We start from the raw sequence: 10,479 nt of genomic DNA, 5'->3' as shown, positions 1-10,479 counted from the left end.
TACAACATAAGCTATATCAAGCCTGGTAAAATTCAATAAATGCAACAAACTCCTAATAATCTGTGCATACTCAAATTGAGCAACTGGGTCACCCTTGTACATTTTTAATTGCACACTTAAATTATAGGGAGTACTTAGAGGAGTATCTTCAAGATGTCTAAACTTCCTGAGAATTTTCTCAACATAATATTCTTGGAAAACAAAAATCTCATTTTTCATTCCTTATGATCTTTACACCTAAGATTATCTTGTCCTCACCCATATCTTTCATATCAAAATTTGAAGAAAAAAAGTTTTTTGTTTCATTAACAATACACATACTAGAGCCAAAAATTAGCATGTCATCCACATATAAGCATATAATCACACAATCATTATTCATAAACTTTGTATAAACACATCTTTCTACTTCAACAATAGAAAATCCACCAGTTGTTAAAACTTAATTAAGTTTTTCATGCCATTGCTTAGGTGCTTTTAAGCCATATAATAACTTGACAAGTTTACAAACTTTATTTTCTTGCCCAGGAATCACACATCCTTCAGGTTGTACCATATAAATTTTTTCTTCCAAATCGCCATTCAAAAATACTGGTTTAACATCTATTTAGTGAATAAAATGCTTGTAAATCGAAGCCAAAGCAATAAGAATTCTTATAAAAGAAATTCTAGTCACAGGAGAAAAGGTGTCAAAATAATCAATATTTTCTTATTGAGTAAAACTCTTGGCCACAAGCCTTGCTTTATATTTATCGATTGAACCATCTAGAAAATATTTTTTCTTAAAAATCCATTTACACCTAATAGTCTTAGCTCTTTAAGGCAAATATGCTAAAGCCCAAGTTTTATTTCTCCTTAAAGAATCAATTTCAATTTCAATTGCTTCTTTCCAAAACTTAGCATTATGAGAAGAAATAACTTCATAAAAATTTAATGGTTCATCTTGCACCACATAAGTATAAAAATCATCGCCAAAACTTGTTTCTTTTCTTTACTTTTTACTTCTCCTTAAAACCAAATCTTCATTTGAATTTTGTTTAAAGTCAGAATCCTCAACAGGTTTAGAAATACGCTTAATTTTCAAGGGAAAAATATGTTTAAAAAATTCAGCATCCTTAGTCTCAACAATTGTGTTTTGGTCTAAAATATCACTTTTTAAAACTAAAAAGCAATAAGCTATACTTTGTTTAGCATACCCAATAAACATACAATTAGAAGTTTTAGAATCAATTTTTCTCTTTTTAGGATTAGGCAGTAAAACTTTTGCAAGACACCCTCACACTTTTAATTATTTTAAATTTAAGGTAAACTCTTTTCACAATTCATAAGATGTTTTCTTCATTTTCTTATGAGGTATCCTATTTTGTAAAAAACATGCAAACAGTATAGCTTCACTTCATAAATTATCAGGAATAGAAGAACTCACAAACAAAGAATTCATCATTTTTTAATGTTTTATTTTTCCTTTTTCTAACACCATTAGACTCAGGAGATAAGGAGGTGTTTCCTCATGAATAATACCTTATTTTTCAAAAAAAAATTATTTAACAAAACATATTCTCCACCTCTATCAGATCGAACTCTTTTAATCTTTTTGTTTAACTTATTCTTAACTTCTGCTTTGTATGAAATAAATTTTTCAAAAGCCTCATCTTTATTTCTTAATAGGTATACCTTAGTATATCTTGAAAAGTCATCAATAAAAGTGATATAATATTTTTTTTACCACCTCTAGTCATGATTTGTTTCAAATTACCTAAATCAATGTGAATTAAAGACAATAATTCATATTCTCTTTGACTAAAAAAATAAGCCTTTTTACTTTGTTTGGTTTCTGCACATACTTCACATTTTTCAAAATCATTGTTTTTAATTTTAAAAAGCAGTCCAAGTTATCACATCCTATTTATATAACCTTTACTAGCATGACCTAGTCTAGCATGCCACAAATTAAAGGAATCAATCATATAAACAAGCATATACTCAGAAGATGCAGTTTTATTTATTTCATCAACATTCAAAATAAACAATCCTTAATTGCAATACCCTTTCCCCACAAATGCATTATTCTTTGTTATTATAATCTTGTCAGATTCAAATGACACTTTAACCCCAACTTTCCCTAACAAAACAACTGAAACTAAGTTTGCTTTAACTTTAGGCACATGCAAAACATCATTCAGAGCCAGAGTCTTTCTTGATGTGAGCTTTAAGACCACTTTCCCTTTTCCTTGAACTTTAGCAGTTTAGGAATCAGCAAAGTAAACACGGTCTCCCCCTTCCTTTACAGGAACATAGGAGAAAAACATCTCTCAATTATAACATATATGCCTAGTAGCCCTAGAGTTTACCATACATTTTTTCACATCAAAAATTAAGAGAGCTTAAGACAGCACTGCAGAAATGATGTCATCATCATTGTCATCATCTCATTATACCAAATTTACATTTGGCTTTTGAGGCTTATCACGGTTTGCTCTCTTCCTATACTGTGCTGATAGTGTCCTGGTTTACCACAGATAAAATAGTCTCTTTTTTTCTTGAAAGAGGGGTTAGAAGCACTGGGTTTGTAATTAGATTTTCTATTCTTTTTGTTATCTTTGTTTTTAGGGTCATACCTTTTATTGTGAGGCTTTGTCTCTACCAGATTGGCTTTGGATGTCATTTCTTTAGTTTGAGTTGCATGCACTGCCTTACAGTTAGTGTTTTCAATTATAATGTGAGTGCTCAGGTCAATCAAGGATAATTGCTTCTATTTTTGTTTTAGCTATTGTTTATAATCATTTCATGATTCTGGCAGCTTATCAATTAGGATTCTAGTAACAAACTCGTTTAGAAGGTTTATATTTTCAGCACGAAGCTCCTCCAATAGCTTGTGATGTTAATTGATTTGCTCCTTTACATCCTTATTCTTGGTCATATCCTATTTATAGTAGTTTCCCATAATAAAATTTTGTTTGCCAACATCTTCAGTAGTGTACTTTTTTACTAAGGACTCCCATACCTTACAAGCTTCCTTATAGACATTGAACAGATCATTAGATAAAGTACTAATGATAGTGTGTCGGGTATACCTTGTTTACATGAGTCCATGTAACTCTTTGGGCTTAGTTAGCATCAACAGTAGGCTCAAGTTGAGCAAGAGCAGTAGCCACATCATGAATATCAAGAATGGTGAAGATTCATTCCTGTTAGTATTTGAAATTCTTGTCATTAAAGACCTCTATCTTTAATATGTTTAGGAATGGCTTTGGCAGGGGGACAACAACAGTAGCAGGGACGAAATAATCTCTTCTAGAACCACTAAGTACATTCTCAGGGATGACATTCTTAGGACTACTGGACACCATTTAGTTCAAGAGTTCTTAAGATTGTTGGTGGAATAGATGTAAATCATGAGCTACTTAAGTCATGCCTAGAAGAACACTATCCTTAAGAACTATTTTGGCACACCGAGATGACAAACTAGCAATTCCCTAGGATTAAACAAGCACTTCCTGCATAAGCAAGGCACCATAATAGCAGTACTAATAGAAATAAGCTCAGATGAAGAACAAAAACAATGGAGAAGTTAGAGAAGGAGAGAAATGCTTCGAAAGCTTAAGAGGTTGGTGTCTAGTTCAGTCTGCATGCATGCCTATATATAGGCCAAGATCTTGGACAAACGTTGGGTAGCATTTACTAGATTAATTCACCGGTTACACAAAGACAAATGTTGGGTAGCATTGTGCTTACTGGATTAATTCCCTAGTTACAAAAACATAAAATTTATTTAAACATTTGCCTAGAGACATTGGGGGGACAAACACATTTAAGGAATTTATTCATCTATTTCAAGAACTGTGTAAAGGCTAGAAAAATGTTTATTGTTTAAATTCAAACTTTAGACAATTAAAAAATGAGGTTTTTCTGTAAGCCTAAAAAATAAATAATTATTTTTTGTAAAATAATCTGGTAAAAGGAATAGTTCCTTTTAAACTTGTGCGCAGGGGGCGAATTGGCTGATTTCAACTGCGATTGCCCTGAGTTGGCCTATTTTATGCGCATGAGCCCACTTCTCTTCCAAGCCTATTTTACTAGCTCATTTCATTCTTTAATATTTATACACTAAGAGATCTCTTCATTTAGGTAATGTGGGACTTTTAACACACACACACATACACACACACACACACACACACTATTATGGTAGGATTTTAGTCGCCTACCCTTAAAATTAAACTAAAGCTAACCCTAATGTAATATAGGGCCTACCATAGGTCATCTCCCAAGGAATGGTTTCAAGTTTAACAAAAGGTCACCTAATACAATAAGTCACTAAAAGAGTTGGAATTTAGTTACCTAATTATCGAAACTAATTACCTAATATGCAAGTAAATAAAATGATAAATAAAGTAAGTGAAATAAACTTCTCTTTTCACAAGAGTGGAACCCTAGAGATTAGTTGATTTTGGACTCATTATCTGCTCATGATTAGGCTAAGTTTAGCTTTCCTTTCCTCTTGACTAAAACTGTCATGACTTAAGAAAATTATCTTAAGCCAATTAACCTAATTAGTTAACTTTCCTAAGTCTTAAATTAAAGTCCCTAGTTCAATTAACCAATTGGTGAAGAAATTAGCCAAGAAATTTACTCAAACTTCTCCCTCAAATGCCATGGCCAAGAAAGGAATCAAGTAACCACAAGATTATGTCAAGCTACTCAACAACTCAAGCATTAAGATCATAAGATTATGCAACATTAACACATGTAATTCACTAATTGAAAAATACAAGATTATATGCCAAACAAAGAGTGACCAAATTCAGTCATGGCTGTCTAAGGAAGAAATCAAATGAAACAATCCTCTCTTTTTACATCAACATCAAATTCAAATTAGAATTTACAAACTAAGATAATTAAACCTAAGATTAAGGAATCTAACCATCTAGTAAAAAGAGAAGAGGATAGGAAACAAAAGAACTTGGCCAATTTGAAGCTCAAGACTCATCCTCCATCTTAATCTCTATAGGATTTCACTAAAAAAATTAGCTAATCTCCATCATATTCAAGAACCCTAATAATTGCTTGTGAAGGCCAAACTCCATAGCTCTTGAATGATGGAAATGAGCTCCAATCCTTCTGAAAGTGGGAGGGTTAAGATGAAATTGAAGAGAGGAGAAGAATGGTGTGAGTTTTGTGGTGGTTTGGTGGCTGAAAATGGAGGTTACGTTACTGGAAAATGAAGAACAAAAGAGAGAAACTGAAGAATACTATGAACAAGTGAGAGAAAATGTAGGAGATGAGTGAATGGGTATTAGATCTCAAATTAGGGTTGAATTCACGTGCATCTAGTGTTTCCCTTCAGCTGAATACTCAATTAAAAATGGAAAAAGAAAATAAAAAGAAAATGGGAGCCTTATCACACTTGTAAGGTGGCACTTTCCTATTAGTTTGTACATGATTCCAATGTATGCCTAATTTTTCATGTGTCATCCACATTTCAAGCTGATTTAATCTCCCAAAAATATCATAAATTATGTACAAATGCTTAGCTATTGACCTCAATTGCCCAATTAATGCAAAAGTCACATGTCACTTATGTCACATAAATCACATAATTCAATTAAATAGTATGTGACATAATAAAATCCTCAAGAATTAAATTCATATTTAGAAGGGAGAATTTATTAAAATAACCAAGTTTTAGGTTGCACAAATTATATAAAAATTTTCACACAAAGACAATCTGAAAATTAGATCAAACTAAGACCCTTAAGAAAGTGTTGATTTTTTTTATTTAATTACTCCCAAACTAAAATAAATTTTAAAAATATAATTTCAACACTCATCAATTGGACATAAAATAAAATTTTTTCAATTTTTCTTGTACATTTTCTCAAAAGTTCAATTTTTTTAGATCAAAATGCCTTTAGTACACTAAACTTAGAATCTTAGAAAAAATTTTAAATCTAATACAATGTGTGCACTTGAAGGTGATAAATTATTAATAAAAGGTTCCTAATTGACAAATAAAATTGGGTGACAAATGTGTTCTACCATATTACTACAAGAATATCTAGTTTTCTTTTAACTTTAAAATCAAGGCTCTCAATTAGATTTAAGTTTCTATTAATAACCAAAATCCATAGCTGATATAAAAACAAAAAACAAAAACCCATAATTTAACTAATGCTATGATGTCTCTTGCAAGTTATGATTCAATGTTGCATAAACCTTACAAAGATTACATAAAAGCTCTTGAGTATATGTATATATATCTTAAGCACAAGTTAGATAAATTCTAATTCTAGAGTACTGAATAAATGATCTAATTGCAATCCCCTTCTTTCAAAGACAGATTAAAACCCAAACATATATTAGAGTTGGCCATCCAATAGCATGAGAATAATAAATTCATATTAAGCACTAAAGCATTCATTAAAGATCAACATTAACTAAGAAGAAATCTAGTTACAAAGCATAAAGGTCATAGAATCCCTAAGGTTTAAACAAAAGTAGCCACACATGGCTCCAATTGTGCTAAAAAAATTAAGTAACAATACAAAGAATCAAAACATAGAATAGAAGAAGAAGAGAATGTAGAAAAATGCTCTCAAGAAACTCCAAAATGACTATTCAATCTTTAATCTGGACTCCAAGTCCTTGTTTGCTGTTCAAAATTGCCCCATAGACCTCAAAAACAATTGAGAATGTCAAACTGCCTAACCTCCCACTATTTAAATATATCAATAAACAATGTTGTACATTTTCCTATGCAACATCACCATGGCAGCTACCATGGCCTCAATGCTCTTTGTTTTTTCTATTACACTATAGTACATGCTTGCCATGGTAGGTCCTTCAAAGCTATAATTTTTACGTTACTCTATTTTTTTTTCTTTCAAATCCTTCTATCTTCTAGCTAAGGTCCCCTAAAACATAAAGCAACGCTCATTTTACCTTAAAACACTTACAAATTATAATGATAAAAAGAGAATAGCCCATTTGCAAAGCATAACAAATTAAAGGGAGAATGAGTAAGAAAATTAGCCATAATAAATCAGATGACTCTTTGCTAACAAAATCCATTAAAAACATAGATAGTCATCCTATATCATCCATCAATATATATATATATATATATATATATATTCTCCTTTGAGTCCCTATTATAAGGAATTTCTAACTACTTTACCTAAATCTAGGAGAGGTAATTAAGTCATTAACTTTATCTGAAAATAAAATTTTAAATTTTATCCTTGTTTAAATGATTTTTTTAAATTTGAATTACATTCTCTCTTATACTTAATGAGTTTAAATAAACATAATATTAGAAAAGCATAATTAATGTTTCATGAAGTGTCTTATATTAAAGAGTCCTAAAATTGCTTACGTATCCATGTTGATATCATATTTGATACCGATATTTATTGATACTTCTTCAATAGGTATATGTAAAGTATGAAAATATTATTTTTTTAATTAAAAATTTTTAATTTTTGATACATATCAAATACCTTTAAATTGCGAGTTGATACTTCAAGACATCTTTTAAGAAATTAAATTTTATAAAATATTTCTATACTAAAATTTTTATTCATAATATCTTTTTATAATTTTTTTAAAACTTGAAATATTATAATTCCTTAGAAAATAATTTTTTTCCAAATTATTTTTAAAATATTTATTATTTACTTTCAAGTATTTTTATTTCATATTTTAAATTAGTTTGTAGATTTTATATATACATACACACATATATAGTTTGTTTTATAAATTTTATATATATATATATATATATATATGCATGTATCCTAGATATATCCTCTTCTATATTTTTTAAAAATAAAAGAAATATCAACGGATTTGTATTGTATCCAGTTAGTATATCATATCTGTACAGTATAGTTAAGGATTAAAAAAAATCTTCTAAAAACTATTTTATAATAAAAATTGGAAGAAGTATATAAATTTATAAAAGGTCACTCTCTTCATAAATGCTCAATCTAATCTTATTTATTAGATATTTAAGAAATTTTTCACTTGCTTTGAGAAAAGTTATTATGTTGTTTCATTTATTAAAATAGAATAAATTAATTTTTTAATCCTTCAACTTTAACTAACTTGTAACTTAATCCTTGAACTATGACTCATTACGATTCAATCCTTCAACTTTTCACTTATGATTTAGGGTGTGTTTGGGTGCCTCACGTTTCACATCCCCAACGTGGTTTTAAACTTTTGGGATGTAGAATGTTGTTTGGGATTTTTTTTTTCAGATGGAATGTGCTTTACAAAAGGACTTTTAAATAGTTCTAAAACTGAAAAAATGGAAAGCTCCTTTTGGTAGCTTTTGAAATGCAAATCATGTATGTGAGCATTTAATGATTGGTACCTAATATTATAAAAGATGATATATACTCTCATATTTCTTCTTCTTCACGTGCAACCGAGGCTAGCCTCTCTCTCATTCTGCTGCTTCTTACTCATTATCTGTCGTTCGACCATTGCTCCACCATCTCTCTTCCATCTCTCCTCTGCCATCTAGTCACAGATCACGAGCTCCTCATCTCTTCCTTCCCCGAGCTCTTCGTCTCTTCTTTTGTAATTGGTCGCTACCATTACTCTGCCTCATTTCTTCATTTCCACCTTCGATCTTTCATGGATTGAGCTCGTTTTGGGACTTGGACAACATTGCGAAGCTAAGAGAACTCAAGACACCTAGATTTGTAACTTATAGATTGCAAAACTGAACCTTCAGACCAGCTATACGAACTCCGGCTTACTTCTCTTATTTGCTCTTCGATCTACAAGGTATAATAGCCTCTAAAGTTTTTTTGTTAGATTTGGAAATGATGATCCTTTGTTTTGCATTAATAGACGAAAATGAAGCATAATGTGGTAGATTTGGTGTGTATTTTTTGAAGTCTCTATTCAGTGGTAACCATGTTCTTCATCGACCCATTGTTTTTTTTTTTGCCTTCTTTTAATTGCCATCTTTGCAAAACAAGAATATAGGAGTTACAAGCAAGCATATTCTTCTAGCGCAAGCTGTAAGGATGTTTAGTTCTCTTATTTTTGACTTATAGTATGCAATTTCTTTTTCCTTTTTCCAGAACTTTAGTATGTATTTTTTGAAATATCAAATAAATGTAACATAAAGGAACGAACTGTGTCAATTTGATGGCCTAGCCATGTGATTTGTGATATCAAATAAGTAAAACTAATGTAGTTTACTAAGATTAATGGAATCCTATGCAATAATTGCTATTGAGCTGCATACTAATATGAATTGTCTACATGAATACCTAATCATAAGATGCAATAAAATGGCTAATTTGGACTGAATAATCAGTAACTCCATATAAGGATGATTCAGCCAATTGGTTGGTGAATTTTAGGTTATCTGTGAACTAAGATGTAGGACTAAACTAATTAGTAATCAAAGAGGGGATTATATAAATGTCTTCAGGAAGGATTTGGCATAGATTGGTTGATAGCTCAAGTGTAATAACTCAGTTCCGATGGGTAAATCTAATAAAGCAACAATAAAGTTTGGTCCAAGATCCCATAATTATATCAACATCATGTCTCAAACTCTAATTTTTTTAAGAAATAATAGGTTTACTCAAAAAATTTACTCACAAATAGAAGTGCAAAAGCATAATATGAAAGATTAAAGATCTCTAAATCATGACCTCTCAATGACCAAAAAAACTTCTCTCTTTGTACTCTTTCCCAAAAAACAAAAAGAAATACAATTTGGTTAGATGTGATTTATCATCTTTTATATATATATGCATGTTCTTGATCACATTCTTATTTATATTTTCAATCATTATAGCATAAAAGAACCCAAATAGTAATTCTTTTCACATATACCATCAATATCTCCTCTAAGTGGAGATCCATCTTAATGTCTGTCTCTGTCCCAGATCATATGTGCATGTATGACCACCAATTAAAACATTAGATCATCATGAATCACTCTATCTTTGTCACTTTCTTTACTTGTTCCTGCCATATATACATTGCCTTCACATTTCAAATAAGGTGTCTTTTATTCATAATTTGTAATTCCAATTTTATTTCATACATTGATGTCTCCACATGTTGTAGTTAAATTTGGAAATGAGCTCATTCCTTAAATGGTAAATGGGCTCTCTATAAATTAATATAATGCCAATTTTATTTCATAGTGTATATTATGTATAAATATTAAATCTTGCAACTTGATTATTGAGAATATGATATTTTGATAGTAAAAATGAGTAAAGAGAAGGCATTATAGACTACCGAAGAGATCGAATGGTTCATTAAATTAGCTCTCCAACAAGTTAGAAAAAAAGAGTATAAAGGTCTACCTTATCAAAGAAAGGTTGGGAAGTGCTAATGCAACAATTCAATGCATTGAGCTCTAGAAGCTATGATAAAAAGCAGTTGAAGAACAAATGGGACAATTTAAGGAAAGACTAGAATATATGGGACAAATTTTTG

This window comes from Prosopis cineraria, unplaced genomic scaffold (genome assembly GCF_029017545.1).
Source record: "Prosopis cineraria cultivar Desert tree isolate PC_DT_omini unplaced genomic scaffold, ASM2901754v1 PC1, whole genome shotgun sequence".
In the NCBI taxonomy this organism is placed as follows: domain Eukaryota; kingdom Viridiplantae; phylum Streptophyta; class Magnoliopsida; order Fabales; family Fabaceae; genus Prosopis; species Prosopis cineraria.
This window is presented reverse-complemented; position numbering follows the sequence as displayed.